This window comes from Tamandua tetradactyla, chromosome 23 (genome assembly GCF_023851605.1).
Source record: "Tamandua tetradactyla isolate mTamTet1 chromosome 23, mTamTet1.pri, whole genome shotgun sequence".
Taxonomy (NCBI): Eukaryota; Metazoa; Chordata; class Mammalia; order Pilosa; family Myrmecophagidae; genus Tamandua; species Tamandua tetradactyla.
The window spans coordinates 51,450,768-51,466,638 of NC_135349.1; the positions used below are offsets into that span (position 1 = coordinate 51,450,768).

Genomic DNA, 15,871 nt, shown 5'->3' on the forward strand with positions numbered 1-15,871 from the left:
CCAAAAAGGGGAAGAGAAGGGTAACAAATAAGGTATTACTGGCTGAGAGAGTTCAAATAACGTTGAGAGGCTACTCTGGAGATCACTCTTGCACAAGTGTCAGTTATATATTGCTACTTATCATAACTTGCCAAACTCTAACCTAAACCATTCCAGCCAATCCTCAAGAACACCTAGGGCAATATATAAGATTCTACAAAGGTTCCATACACTAGGGTAGCTTTCCAGAAACCTACAACCTCCAGATTGGTCCCTGGACTTGTAAGTCCTGAAACTTACAGAGGCCAGCCTCTCCAGAACATCAGCTAGTTCCATTTCCCTACCCCATATTATTGACAGCCCCTTATAACACGAAAATGTTAGAATGGCCCAAGGCCAAATACTCCTAAAGAGTGGGAGAAAGATCAAAGGTGATGGTGGAGTTATACAGAGAAGTTAGGGTTTAACAAATTAGTATGATTGCTGAATCATTAAACTGATATTTCCTTTAGTCCCTAGTATCTTAGAGCAGCTAGAAGTAAAAAGCTAAAATTGTGGAATTGTAACCCATACCAAATGCTGAAATCTGTTCTACAATTAATTGTTGTGCTGTACTTTGAAATTTAGTACTTTTTTGTATATATGTTATTTTTCACAAAAAAAAGAAAAAAAGTTGATTGTGACGATAAAAAAATATTTATTCCTTCTAGCCTTCAATGTTCCTGGAGCAGCTAGAAGAAAAAACCTGAGATGATGGTATGGTAGCCCATGACAAACTCTGGGATCTGTCCTGTAACTACTTGTTGAAAAGTGCTTTGAAAACTATTGCTTACTTCCTTTCTGCTTTGTATATAAGTTATATTATATAATAAAAAAAAAAAGTTAAAAAAAAAAATTAAGCCAGGAAAGGAATTATCCAGGCAGAGAGAATGCTGTCCATGGACCCTGAAGATGGGAAAGAGCTAGTAAGTTTGAGAATGTCAGGCCAGCTAAGTACTCACTTTAAATTCTGGTCTACAGCTCTAATGCAACTGTGAGAACGTTTCTCCAAGATTCCACCAGCAAAGATGCCTTTCTGGGATCAGTCTGAGGTCCAACACCTGGGGCTTTGGGATGGCAGACCATGATGAGCCAAATTGTATCTGGATTTCTCCCCAGCAAGCGTGTGCAAAATAGCTCAACAGAGTCCTTGACTATCGATTTTCAAATATAATTAAAAACATATTTCAATAGAAAGTGCATTGCCAAGTCTATACCAGCAAAGTGAAATTAACCTTCAAATGATACTGGAACAACAGTGAATAGTAAGGGTTTGTAAGAGATTAGATACACTGTAGCCTAATTAAGTTACAGTAACTTACCTCATTAATCTCCAAGGAAACAGTAATGACAACAGTTAAAAATTGTAATTAACAAACCCTATTGCAAACTTGATTTTAATTTTATAAGGCTTGGCAATGTTATCCAATGTAATTGTGGAAAAGACAGAATGTCAGTGGGGCAAGCAAATTCTTCAAGGGCCTCAGACACAAAACCCAACTAACATCTGATTTGCAATGCCACCAAGCCGAGAGGCTGAGCCTCTGCTGAGAACCGAACCTATCCATAGGACACTTTGTTTGGTGAAGTCAAGATGCCAACATCAATAATGCTGCAAAGGTGCCAAAAAATGAGGACAAAATGTCAGATTTGTGTTTATCCTTTTGTACTTGAAAGCAGTAGACCCTGTACTTAGTTTCTGTTTAAGGCTTGTTTAGTATTGGGATCTTTTAGTGACAGATTCATTGAAATGTTTAAAAGTCAGGGTTGTGACAGGTTACACAATCAAGGACATAAAAATTAAAAGTGGGCAGACAATAGAATAAAGAATAAAAATGACATGATTATCTTAACAGATGCAGGAAAAGCATTTGAAAAAACCCAACAAGCTTTCATGATTTAAAAAAATCATAAACTAGAAAAGGAGAGAACTTCAGAATGACAAAAGAGAACAAAAAGAAATCTCACAGCTAACATACTTAATGCTGAAAGAATGAATGCTTTACCCCTAAGATCAGGAAGAAAACAGAATATGTGCTATTGCCATTTCTAATCAACATCACACTGGGGGTTCTAGGAGGGTCAATTAGGTAAGAAAAAGAACTGAAAGACACCCAGATTGGAAAGGAATAAATAAAACTATCTCTATTAGCAGATGACATGATCTTACAAATAGAAAAGCCTAAGGAATCCACACAAAGAAACCTGTGCAGCAAGGTTGCAAGGTACAAGATCAATGTACAAAAATCAGTTGCATTTCTATGCAATGGCAATGAACCCAAAAATGAAATTAAGAAAACAATCCTATCTACAAGAACAAGATCAAGAAATATTACACAAATTTAACAAAAGAGGTACAAATGTATACACTAAAAATTTAAAAAACACTGTTGAAAGAAATTAAAGAAAACCTAAATAAATGGAAAGATATTCCATGTTCATGGATTAGAAGATTTAGTATTGTGAAAGGGGCAATACTCCCCAAATTGATCTAAAGATTCAATGCAATTCTTGTAAAAATTCCAGCTACCTTTTCTGCAGAAGTTGAGAGGCTCTTCTTAAACGCAAAGGACCCAGAATAGTCTGAACAATCTTGAAAAAGAAAAGTTTTTTACCAATTTCAAATCTTAATAAAAAGCTACAGTAATCGAGATAGTGTGGTGCTGACAAAGGATAGCCACATAGCTCAATGGAATACAATTGAGGGTCCATAAATTAACCCTTATACTCACAGTCAATTGATTTTTGACAAGGGTGCCAAGACAATTCAATGGGGCAGAGAATAGTCTGTTCAACAAATAGTGTTGGGAAAACTGGATACCCACCTGCAAAAGAATAAGGTTGAACTTCTTCCTTATACCATATGCAAAAATGAACTAAAAATGGATCATAGACCTTAAGGTAGGAGCTAAAACGATGAAAAACATGGAAGAAAACAAAAGAATATCTTCATGGCCTTGGGTTAGGCAATGGTTTCTTAAATAAGACACCAAAAGCTGAAGAGAAAAATGAATTGGACTTCATACAAATTAAGAACTTTTATGCTGCAAATGATATTATCAAAAAAGTTAAAAAGTGCCAGAGGACCCAGGTCTGATTCCCGGTGCCTGCCCATGTAAAAAAAAAAAAAAGAAAGTTAAAAAGGCAGCCCACAGAAGGGGAAAATATTTGAAAATCATATATCTGATAAAGGATTTGTATCCTCAACATATAAAAACTCAATATTTAAAAGATAATTAGCTCAATTTAGAAATGGGCAAAGAATCTGAATAGATATTTCTCCAAAGAAGATATATAAATAACCAATAAGAACATGATACTCAGTATTTTTAGTCTTGTATCAGTGGATATAAAAATCACAATGGGGTACTATTTCACACCCACCAGAATGGCAAGAATCAAAAGACAGACAATAAGAAGTTTTAGAGAAGATGTGGAAAATTTGAAACCCTCATACAATGGGAAACCCTTATACAATTCTAATGGGATTGTATAATGAACTATTTATGTTGAAAAACAGTTTGGCAGTTACTTAAATTATTAGACACAGAGTTACCATATTACCTAACAACCACACTTTAGGTATGGGAAATGGAAACATGTGTCCATGCAAAAACTTGTACATGAATGCTCATAGCACCATCCATCGGCTGATCAATGGATAAACAAAATATGGTATATCCAGACAGTGGAATATAACTCAGTCATTAAAAGGAATGAAGTACTGATACATGCTACAATCTGGATGAACCTTGGAAACATTATGCATGCTAAGTGAAAGAAGCCAGTAACAAAAGACTGCATATTAAATAATTCCATTTATATGAAATATTCAGAATAGTCAAAGTTATAGAGTCAGAAAGAATAGTGGTTGCCTAGGGCTGGGGATATGAGGAAATGGGAGTGACTACTAATGGATATGGGATTTCTTTGGGGAGTGATAAAAAGGTTCAAAAACTAATTGCAGTGAAGGCTGTCCAACTCTGTGGATATACTAAAAACTATTGAACTGTACACTTTAAATGGGTGAAATGTATTCAACAAATATTACTTGATGACGTATTTATTTTTCCTCCAAGGAAGAGAGCTACCATTTTTTTTAGTGTTTGGTTTATGCCAATCACTTACATAGATGATGTAATTTGATTCTCACTGAAGTCTTACTATGTAAGGGATGTTGTCATACTCACTATACATATAGCATAAAACCCAGGCATGTCTCAGTCAAAGCTCCATGGACTTAATAATTGTAGTTGATTTTATCTCTATGTCAGGCCTTGGGTTTCACACTGAGGAATAAAGCTGAACATATATCTATAGCCCAGTGTCCAAAGAGTTCACATCTAATAAGAGTGTATCAGTTAGCTGTAGTCACAATAATGTTATATAACAAAAAACCTCAAAACCCAGTGGCTTACAACAACACTCATTCGTACATCTTATGATTGGCTAGAGATTGGCTAATCTAAACTAGGCTCAGTTCCGCAGCTCTGCTTCAAAAAACAGGCTTGGCCTCTCATTGCAGGTTGGGAATCACTTCTGTTCCACATGTGTACTTAATAATTGTAACTGATTTGGTCTTTGTCTATGAAAATAGACTCTAGGGCAAAATCTGAAATGGTAGTAGCCACTCAAGGGATTAGGACAATGGCAAAGGCACATAAGGGTGAGCTCCAATGTGTAAAGAAGTTTCTGTACATATTTGTGATAAGCCTGTTAACCCCCCATTGGCTAAAGAAAGTCATACGGCCAAGTCCAAAGTCAAAGGATGAGAAAGTCCACTCTTCCCATCATGGGGCCAAGGAAAGGTGTGGATGCACAATACAGAGGAGTAAAGAATTGTGATCACCCAAACCATTTACCACAGAGGAAGATATGCATGCCCCAAATAAAGACCATCAGCATCTCCTACTGGAGTTTCCCATTTGTAAATCAGTGGTAAAAAAATATCTACCTTATTAACCTGAAATCATATTTGGGAAGTTCAAAAAAAATACTGAATGTGGGAGATTCTTCAAATAATAAATTCCTTTGCAAACATGAAGAATTATGTTACTAGAAGGTACCAAATATGCCTAAATTATTGGAAAGATCCCCTTGTTGATATATTCAAGCAAAAGCAGAAACATAGATAAGTTTGCAATCTAACCAGAGTCTAGATGAGCCAATATATAGATTTGGGGGAAAACATATTAAGAAATTAAGAGATATTTTTAATTATTATTTTTGTGAATTTCTGCATTTCTACTTCACTCATAATGGTCCCAGAAAATTGGATTTTTTCTATTGGACTCTCTGACCTTGTTAGAGAGAACAGCATCTCCAGGAATCATTAAATGGCTAAACAAGAAAACAGAGACGAAATCTCAGAAGTTAATAGGACCCTGCTGGTAATATAGCTCCTCATGCCAGAATGAATCCCTGAGAGCAGTCTAGTGTCAAGGGAGAGCTATTTCAGAAATCAGCAGATCCAGGCTTCAGTGCTACAGCAGTTTACCCAATGATTAAGGGCGTGGGATTCTTGAGGAAGAGAGCCCTGGGTATGAATCCCGTATCTGCCACACAGTAGTTGGGTGAGCTTGGACACATCACTGAGCCTCATTTAGCCTCAGTTCCTGCACATCACAGGATTCATTTGAAGCTTAAACAATATGACACATGTGAGATGTTTCATATAATCCCCAGTGTATAACAATCATTGCTAAATTGATGCCAACCATCACCATCGGTAATTTTAAAATGACATAATTATTCCTCACCCCTACCGGCTTCATGAGATTTTTATGGGGAACAAATGAGAGAATTATTAGTAAAATGCTTTATAATCTGTGAAGAGCTAGACAAATACAGCCATGTTTGTAAGGGTTGTTAAATAATCTTGGCATATTGCACAACTCACTAAATATTTGTTAAAAAGCAATGAATCAGTAAATGAAATAAAGTCCCCTTCCTTTGTTGTTTGCCTGGGGTCAATAAATAGAGGACTTGGTAGCCAATGTTTCACTGGCAGCAGTGAGTTTCTAATGCAGACACAAGCATCTCAAACACGCTCCAGGCTCAAAACATTGCCTACTTCCTGATCATGGAGAACGCTGGGCCTTTAGCCTTCATGCCATGACCTAAAAGAGACAGCATGGAGATTACTTTCGTGGGAAACAAGAAAGGTCACATCTCATAATTCTGTGTTCAAATACCTGAGAACTGGCAAGAGAAAAAGAGATATCAGTCAAGTGGACTTTTTCACTTAGAGAAGCAGAATAAGTCTTAAGAGTTTGCATGATGCATTGGTATCTCCTTGAAGAAGATATTCTGAGTTTGAGAAGCACCATAAATATCGCACAATGTGGTGCCCGCCAGCTAGAATGTTCTCATCCTTGAGTAAGTGTGGAAAATGTACAGTAGGGACAGAGGTGAGTTATGGCAGGGAGCACATTTAGTAATGTAATGACCTGGTGGACACTCAAAATTTACAGTTTAATCGTCCATAAGGTGTAGTTTCTCTGTAATTGAATTAGATCTTGAAATAAGGCAAACCTAATTTATAGTGTTGTTAAAAAGAACAACAGGGTATGTTTTCTGGTTTGTAACAATAATCCCAATGGTTAGCATTAACGCATTCCCTAGGAATGGAACAACGTGAACAAATTTAGGGTATCGGGTTTGCTGTACAGAGGCTGCATAAGGTAAAGATTAGAGAAGCTGGAAAAGTTATACTTATTTTTGTTTACTTATGGCAGATACACTATTTTACTTTAATCTGCTTCAGGCTTATTCAACTAAACACAATTTTGAGTTGAGTTACTCATTCTCTTAGCAGACATTTGAGCACTGACTTTCTAATTGCCGCTGTGTTTTTGATGCTTGAGGCACTGGGATGTGTGTTAGCTGTGTGCCCTTTGGCTCTTGGCTCATCTCTCCAATTCTCAGTACCCTTGTCTGTAGAGTGGAGACAATAATAATTTCCATCTCCTGGGGCTGCTATGATCATCGTGATAAATCATTAGTGCAGGATGTACAAACTGATATAATTCTTGTTGTTATTATTATAGGTTTTGCTATGATTTCCTTACCCACAAAGAGTGTACAATTCTGCAGAGATGACAAGCCAAACTTTACTAAGCAATGTGATAAATGATGACACATCTTGCATCCTCTATCTGTCACCACAGTAATGCTACATAACAAACAGCACTTAATCTCAGCAACATTCAGCTGTAAGGGTTTATTGCTTATATATCTGAAGTTGGTTGGGGGTCACCTACATAGCTCTGCCTTCTCAGATGGGCTTGCTCACATGTCTGGGGTTGACTGGGTTAAAGGGAAAACTTTTCATTTAATTTAGGATCTCACAGCTTGATTGAGCAATCCATGAATCAGGCAGCAATCCATACAGAAAGTAGAAGGAAATGCCACTGAGGAGGTAGAAAAGACAAGATCACAGAGGACAAACATGGAAGCAAGTGAGGAAATGGTCTGATTGGCTGGCGTTGTTTCCGTTTCATATACAGGATCTTATAGAGTTTGGAAGCTGATATATATTGATTAGTATGGTATGTGGGTTCATCCTGATAAGCTCTCTCTGCTGGACCAAAACTGGTTTATCACCAGGTATCGCCAGTTCTGCATCATATTTTCTTGGAAAGTCTCTGCAGGTCAATCTTTTTGTCTTCGAGAAAACCCCTTCTCAGAAAGGGGACCGTCTTGGCCACGCCGAATACAAGCAGCCATTTTACTTTACTTAACAGCTGACTTGTGGCTGATCTAAGCCAACCTCACCTAGCCATGTCTCTATTCCATATTCTCTGATCCACTTCTTATCAGCCAATGATCCAGGCATGTTCTTCTCATGGTGATGGCAGCAGCATGGAAGAGCAAGTGAAAACATGAAGTCTATTTAGGCTTAGCTCAAAATTGGGACATCATTACTTCTGCCTCACCTATTGACCAAACCAAGTCACATGACTGTGTCCAGCTTCAGAGAAGGGTGAAGAGCTTAGCCTCTCAATGAAATGTATCCCACACAGGTTCATACAGAGATGCCGTAAAATAAAAGATAATCCCTCACGCTGCTGTGAAGAGAGGCCTCAAAGAATGTTCCTGGCTGAGTCTTGAAGCAAAGGTAGATATTCCCCAGATCACCACAGTGAATCTCTGTGGCTCAGAAACAACCATGTTGTTGTCTTTCTTACCTTCTAAATAGTTGAAGATCCCAGCAAGGGAGCTTTCTGAACCTAGGGAAAGCCAGCAGACCTAAGCTCTGTAGAACATCTCCCACTTCCCCCAGAAAGAAGTCCCTTGAGGACCACAGCAAATCCTTCCTAAAGTAGACACTGTGGGCTTCCCCCTGACTTGCAAAAAGGATGTCAGCACAGGGGGAGTCTTTGGTTCCTTATCTAAAACTGATAAAAATCAACCTACTTCATTGACCAAGCCCTTGACCTTCACTGAGGTCAAGCCCCCATAGGCCCAGCCCTTAATAACCTGGGTAAAGCAGAGCCCACTGTCCCCAGCAAAAAGAGAGGGATGCATGATGAGCCTCTGTGATACCATGCACATTCTAATTTAAGCGGCCATGTGGAAACAGACTAGGAGTTTAGCTCTAAACTCTTACACTGTTGAGTGAACAGCATACCTTATGGCCCCTTAAAGACTATGGTTTTTAAAGAATCAAAGATGTGGAAATTTGCAGATCAATGAGTTGGGGCTTTTAGAACCTTAAAAGTGGCGTTCTTTTTTTTCCTTCTTCTTCTTTTTTTTTGGCATGTGCAGGCACTGGGAATCGAACCGATCTCTGACATTTCAGGCGAGAATGCTACCACTGGGCCACCCCTTCGCTGCCCAAAAGTGGCATTCTTTTAAGAGATAGGCATCCTCTTTTGGAACCCAGAGGGAGCAAGCTGGGATATTTAGGGGATCAAAACCCAGATTTTCTCAGGTGAATAAAGTACCCTTATACTTCAAAAATGGCAGGAATGAAAGAAAGGCAAATTCCATGAATCCTTACAGTTCAAAGAGTAAGAAGAGCTGTTAAGCCCTCGCCCCCCACCTCCCCACACATATCATCCCACTACTTAGGTCCCTGCCTCACTTCCTCCCTTGCTCTTTCTCTCTCTCCCTCTCTCAAAGGTTAATTAATCCAAAGGGGAGTATATCCTTTAGGGTACTTTTGGCTTCAAGTAACAACAGAATTAACTTGAAATGACTTAAGCAATAAAAACCTTATTATCACATATAACAGAGGTCAACTGGTTCAGGGTTGGTCAATACAACTAGAGGAGAAAAAAAAAAAAACTCTTTCTCCTCATCCCCCACCTAGAAGACTTTGCCTTGCCTCTCATGGGCCAGAATAAAAGCATACCCACCATTCTTAAAAGAATCACTAGCAAGTATTAAAAGGACTGCTTTCAAGACTAATCAGGATAAAACCTTTGGGGGTGAGTAAGGTCCTGTCTCCACTGAAGAACACAATTGTTCAATATCTGAACTGGAATCCTGCAGCTCAGGAATGGAGGGAGTGGCTTTTAAGTCTGGGAATTCAGACCAGAGTAAGTCAGGGAAGTTTCTTCAGCTAACCTAAGCACTGGGCTTCTTAAAGCCTGATGACCTGGGTTAAAATTCTGACTCCGATATTTACTAACCAAGTGACCATAGACACTTTGTCTGAACATGAAATGGGGCCAATAATCACTATGTCACTGAGTTGTGATGAGCATTAAATGAGATAGAATATGATAAAAAGCCCCTAGGACACCAGCAGACAACTAATGATCATTGACTGAAGGTTCCCACATGCTATTGCTCCTCTTTTCTGTCAGTATAAATATTCTGTAGCCGGTGGAAAAGCTCATCCTCAGAGATCAGACAGGTCTGAGTGGAATAAATGGTCTTGCCAGGTACAGCCATGTAACACCAATAACTTCTCTAAGCTTAGATCACCCATTTGTAAGATAGATATAATATTCATAATCTAGTACAAAGTAATTGTGAGAACTGAATGAGATATTGATAACAGAAGTTTTTACAGATGCCTTGTCCTGAGTAAGCATGAGGCAGTCTAGAACAGGGAGAGAGGGGATAGGAAAAAACTATGAAAGTTTTTCTTGAACAAGGACGGTAATCAAGGTCAGGATGGCCCATGCCCAGCACAGACACCCTGTTCAGGGACTATCCACTTATGGAGGCTGGAGCTGACTCATCTGGAGCCAAATGACCCCACCCGAGTAAGTCATCTACCAGGGAAGGGTAGAACCAACCCACCCAAATCCACTATCCACCACCAGCCAGGCACTGCTCTGGAGAGAAGGGAGGGTAGGAGTAAAGACCTCGAACAAGGAAGGAAGAGGGAAATACATGAAGCAAAACTGATCTATAAAAGCAAATGGCAGGCAGAGTTCTCGCCTGCCATGCTGGAGACCCAGGTTCGATTCCCGGTGCCTACCGGGAATGCAAAGAAAAAACGGCAAATGGCCCCAGGTGGGCAATGGTGGGGCAGTGGCAGAGTTCTTCCCTGCCATGCTGGAGACCTGGATTTGATTCCTGGTGCCTGCCCATGTAGAAAAAAAAAAAAAAGAGGCCATATTGCCTCTTGCCTCTTGCCTCTATCCTCTCTCCTGCTCCTTCTCTGTATGTATACACAATAAATTTTCTACCTATTTGCTCTATCTGTGCTATGTTCCTGAATTCTTTCTTGTAGTATGGCCTAGAACCTGGAAGCCAAAATCCAGCAATAATCACTCAGTAAACAGTATAGCTATTCTTATTATCATCATCATCATCACCAACAGTATCATTATTCCCCTGAATGACCTGCCAGGTCCTGAGTCCTATAGATATACCTGGACTTCCAGAGTCACAGGATCTTTCTCAAAAGGTAAGTATGACTGCATACCACGATTTGTGACTTTCCATTTTCCTGAGGGGACCACAAAGCCCTTGGTATGTTTTGCAAGGACCAGCAGGAGTTGATTCCAGCTTTCCTACACAGCCTCATTTTACTGGCCATCTTTCAGCCTCTTCAATTTGCCATTCTCACTCCAGCCACAGGGCCTTTGCTCATGCTGCCCCTTCCATGTGAAATGCTCTTTCCCTAATTGTTTAGTTAATATCTCCGTACCATTAGAATTTCACCTCAGTGTCACTTTGCAAGGAAGCTGGTGAGAACCCCAGACAAACACAGAATCCTCTATTGCATATTCTCAGCAAAGAGCAAGGCTTCCATCCTGGGTTTGGAGTGGGTTGCTACACGGTACACCCAAGGAACACAGGTTCAGGGCATGTTCTAGTCTTCTATCTGCTGGAATGCAACACACCAAAGACAAACTGGCTTTCAATAAAAGGGGATTTATTTAGTTGACGTATAGTTCTTCAGAGGAAAGGCAGCTTACTTTCAACTGAGGTTCTTTCTTACGTGGGTAGGTATAAGGCAATATCTGCTGGCCTTCTCTCCAGGCCTCTGGGTTCCAACAGCTTTCCCCAGGGTGATTCCTTTCTGCATCTCCAAACGCCTGGGCTGGGCTGCGAGTGCTGAGATGAGGTATGCTGAGCTGCTTGGGCTGTGCTACATTGAGCCTCTCATTTAAGCGCCAACCAATTAAATCAAGCATCATTCATTGCAGCAGGCATGCCTCCTAGCTAACTGCAGATGTAATCAAAACAGATGAGGTTCATAGGCCATTGGCTCATGTTCACAGCAATAGAACTAAGCACCTTCACCTAGCCAAGTTGACACCTACCACAGGGTACAACAAGAACTCTCAGCAACTGGCCTCTTTATTCTCTACACAGAACAAAGGATCCAAAAGAGCAGAAGAGATCTCACTGGGGCCAATCTCCTGGGAAGGCTGAACTACCAAGGTCAGGGTCGGTAGATGGCAGCTCTGCACACCCCAATGAGCCTCAGAGACAAGAGATAAGTTTGTGTTGCCCGAAGAGGACATTTATCCACTCCAGGTTGGGGGGTGGAATCTGTCACTGAGAGTTTCCTGCCCTGATAAGCATCTGGAGTTGCTTGTTCCCCACTTCCAGATTGAAGATCTAGGTCAGGCCTTTTCATTAGAGCTAACATTTCTCCCGGTTTGTGGAATGGAAACAGACTGAAACATCGTCATACAATAGAAGAGGTGCAGGGAGTAGATGAGTGCTGGGAGCTGGCTGCTGAGCATGTGTCTAGACTTCCCTAGTACCAGCCTCACCACTTACTGGTTGTGTGACCTTGGGAAAATTGTGTAACTTCTCTGTGCCTTAGTTTAGTCATCTGTACAATGTAGATGATAATAATAATTAATAATAAAACCTACCTGATAGGGTTATTATGAATATTAAGTGAGTTACTATTAGTAAAGTATTTAGGATAATTTCTGGCACATGGCCACTGCTATGTAAGTGTATACTAAATCAAATTAATAAACTGCCCCATGCCTTCAGAGAATCACTCTTAGTCTCCAATTATGTGCTCATTACTGTAATAATTTGATTCTGTTAGTCTCCCCTTCTAGAGAAAATGCCTCAGGAGTTCAGAAACATACTCTTTGTGCTCCCTGCTGCACCCCACTTCCAGGCATGTTATCTGGTACAGGGTAGGTGTGAAATAAATATATATCTGATTAATGAAAGAAAATAGCACACAATGTAACTTGCTATTTGCCTTACTTCCACCCAGACAGAGAGGCCTCTTCATCCCCTTTTAACCTTTCTAGGTCTTATGCCAGCAGCAGAAGTCCCTGCCTTTCCCAACGCATTAATACAATCATTGCCAACAAGTCCAGCAAATGCCAGGTCTCTCCAAAGACACAGAGTCAATAATGGACTCCATATTGTTTCAGATGTTCTGGACCTCAAAGTGATCATGTCTGAGCCAACATCAGCACAGTTAACCCCCAATTCCTTTACTTACTCCATTGCATCAAACTCTTTAAAATATCCTCTGTGCCAACCCTCTCTAACTGCAACAATTGCAGGACATGAGTCTTAATCAGAGAAGAAAAGATTAATTGGAGACCTGCCTTGAGAGCACCAATGTACCAGGACTGCCAGCCTTATAATACAGGCAATTAGGGCAGCATTGTGACTTGTGTTATCACAGCAGCCGCAGCCCCAGCAAAGTCTACCCCATTCTTTTTGAGGTTTGCAGCCTTTGAACGCTGGAAAACCATCAGGTGAAGGGCACGCCGATTGAGGGCAGGAGGAGATAGCCATCACCTTGCCACCCTAATCCCCCACCCTTGCAGCAGAGAGGACAGTGGAAGCAACAGAAAAGAACATGGATGCAAAGCCTTGCTCCAGTATTTACACACTGTATGACAGTCAGTGACCCAAACCCTAATTTGGAGCCACAGTTTCCTCATGTGTGAAATTGCAGAGTGGGACCAGATAGGCCATCATATAGCCCTTGACTATAAGCTCAAGTGTCTCAAAATAGACATTTCCTGGGAGTTTATAAGCTCTCCCATGTCTCTATAGATACCCAGGTGCTATATTAATCCTGAACATAATGATCGAAAGCCCCAAAGTGCTAGGAGCTGTCCCAGGTCCTGAAGTTATATTGGTAGAGGAACACACGAGATATCCGGTGTCCAGTGTACGGACTATGGAGTTAAATAGGCCTGAGGGAGAGACCCAAAGCCACCTTGGACAGATTCTTTAATCTGTTGCATCCTCATCTGAAACCAAGGGCAAGGACACTACCTCATTCAACCAATGTGAAGAATAAAGGAGATAACATAGATAAGGAAACCAAGGCAGGACCCAACACATTGTACAGGCTTCATAAATGAGAGCTATGAGTTTAAGGATCTCATTAAATGGACCCTAGGTGTGTAGAGTGGGATATCCAGGTGTCACATGAACTTCAACTCCTGAATGAAGGAGACATTTTCTCTTGGGAGAAAACAGGAGGAAAAGTTCCTAACACAATGAGCTAATGAAGCCTGCTGCTAAACAGAAGTGTCAGGAAGAGGCCTGGAAGGATGGAAGATGGATTAATGTTGTAATTGACATTCACAGGCCAAGAACTGCCATTTGTCTTACTGAAGATTCATCCTGGGATATTTTGGGAGGTGAAAGGAAGTGAATGATAAAATATCCAACCACAAGAATCTGTTTTAAATTCTCATTATTCTTGCCAGTTGACTAAGCCAAGTTGGTTCATCTAGATTATTTCATGTTAATGCAAACTCTCTCATCAATGAACTCAAGAACCATTTCTTACTCTTCCTGAAAAAACACAATGGAGCCACTCTTCATGGAATTTTTGATTAAGCACCCATTCTCTATACTGTCATACGATCCTGTGTTCTCATTTGTCATGACACTCATCACATAGCCGTCAAAATCTGGTTTCTAATCTTTCTCTCCTTGGTCCCAGAGAGTGGTCCATGGATTCTGTATTCATCAAGATGGTTTGGACTTCAAGAGACAGAAACTCACCTTGAACAAGGTTAGGCAAAAGTAGAAGTGATGAATTATGGAATCCATGCATGAACGGAACTGCATACCCAAACTCTGGGTAGGCCCAGTACACAGCTTGGCCCCAGGAATAAATTAAAGAAGGGGCTCAAAGGCTAAACTGACTTCTTCTCTTGGGCTCTTACCTTCATTTTTCTATGAAAGTTAGGTCAATTCCCAGTAATGGCATACCAGCTTCTTCAAATGATGAGAAATATGGATCTTGGCAGCCCCCAAGCTTCACATCTCACAATTCTTCATTCAAAAGGAATTGACACTCTCCTGGGTCCAGTTTTAATATCCCCAAGAAAGACTTTTATTGGCCAAGTTTGTATATATTACCAGGCCAAGCAAGGGTGAGTAGTATGTGCATAACTGGGAATTGTATGTATCTGTTTATTTGGTGGGGGGAGGCGATAGTGTTCATAAAACATATCAGTTCCCACTGAAAACATGTAGTTGAACTGGAGGGGGTCAGCTTATTGAGGAAGTGGAATGCTGTTTCCATAAGAATGGTGGCTGCAAGGAGATCAAACAAGATGCAAGATTTAGAGAAAACTGGATGCAGGTGGGTCTACTGATGACCTAAAAACTGGATGCAGATTTTTTCCCTTCCCCCATCTACTCTATGAGAGATAAACTGTGCCTTTGATTAGGTACTCAAAGGCTTTGGACTTGAGAGGAAGGTCTTTCTCTCCTTCATCTCCAAAATCTTTGTCAGTACCTGACACTTCACATGCTTGATACCTATTTGTTGAATGAAGAAAACAATTAAGGAATGAAGTTATAAAAAACGAATGAAGTGGTAGAATTCTAGCCTGTTCATGTGGGAGACCCAGGTTCAATTCCTGGTCCATGTGCTTTCCAAAAAACAAACAAACAAAAATTCAACAAATGGTGCTGCAATAACGGGATACTCACATGGAAAAATAATGAAATGTGACCCCACCATATAGCATACAAAAAAAAAAGAGAATGAAGTCACATGAATGAATGAATATAAGTTAAATGTTATGAAAGAACATATTCCTCTCTCCATACATTCAGTTCCAATCTGACTACTTTAGGTTTTTAGCAAAGAAGGAATTCCATAAGGATTCACAGAACAGGAAAGAAATGCCTGGTTGGTCTGTACAGCACCCAGACTCCTTCATCCAGTATCTCTTGCAACAACAACAACAATTTTCCATGTGATAGCACTTTGGATATATTGTCAAATTTAATCCTTAAAACTTCCTGAGATGGGTGTCAATGCCCTTACCTAAAGACAAGAAAACCTTAGCTTAGAAATAGCTTAGAAAACAAGCTTAGAAATAGCATCCAGAAGGTCACAAACCATATAATTGGCAGAGCTTGAATTTGAACCCAGGTCTTTCCAATTCCAATGGTGTTGCTAAATAACTCCTACATT

At 40.1% G+C, this 15,871-nt stretch overlaps 1 protein-coding gene and 1 long non-coding RNA gene across 4 annotated transcripts in view; one reads left to right on the forward strand and one right to left on the reverse strand.

Moving 5' to 3' along the window:
- RBFOX1 (RNA binding fox-1 homolog 1) overlaps positions 1-15,871 on the reverse strand; it is a 2,222,576-nt gene that overhangs the window by 1,786,864 nt on the left and 419,841 nt on the right. The window lies entirely within an intron of this gene.
- LOC143667545 (uncharacterized) overlaps positions 1-15,871 on the forward strand; it is a 57,761-nt gene that overhangs the window by 20,240 nt on the left and 21,650 nt on the right. The window contains exon 3 of one of the 2 annotated variants that reach the window (XR_013168090.1): positions 690-735. This is a non-coding gene — a long non-coding RNA (uncharacterized LOC143667545). Of the gene's footprint in view, positions 1-689; positions 772-15,871 lie in introns of those variants that run through there. The other variant, XR_013168089.1, reaches the window with a different exon arrangement.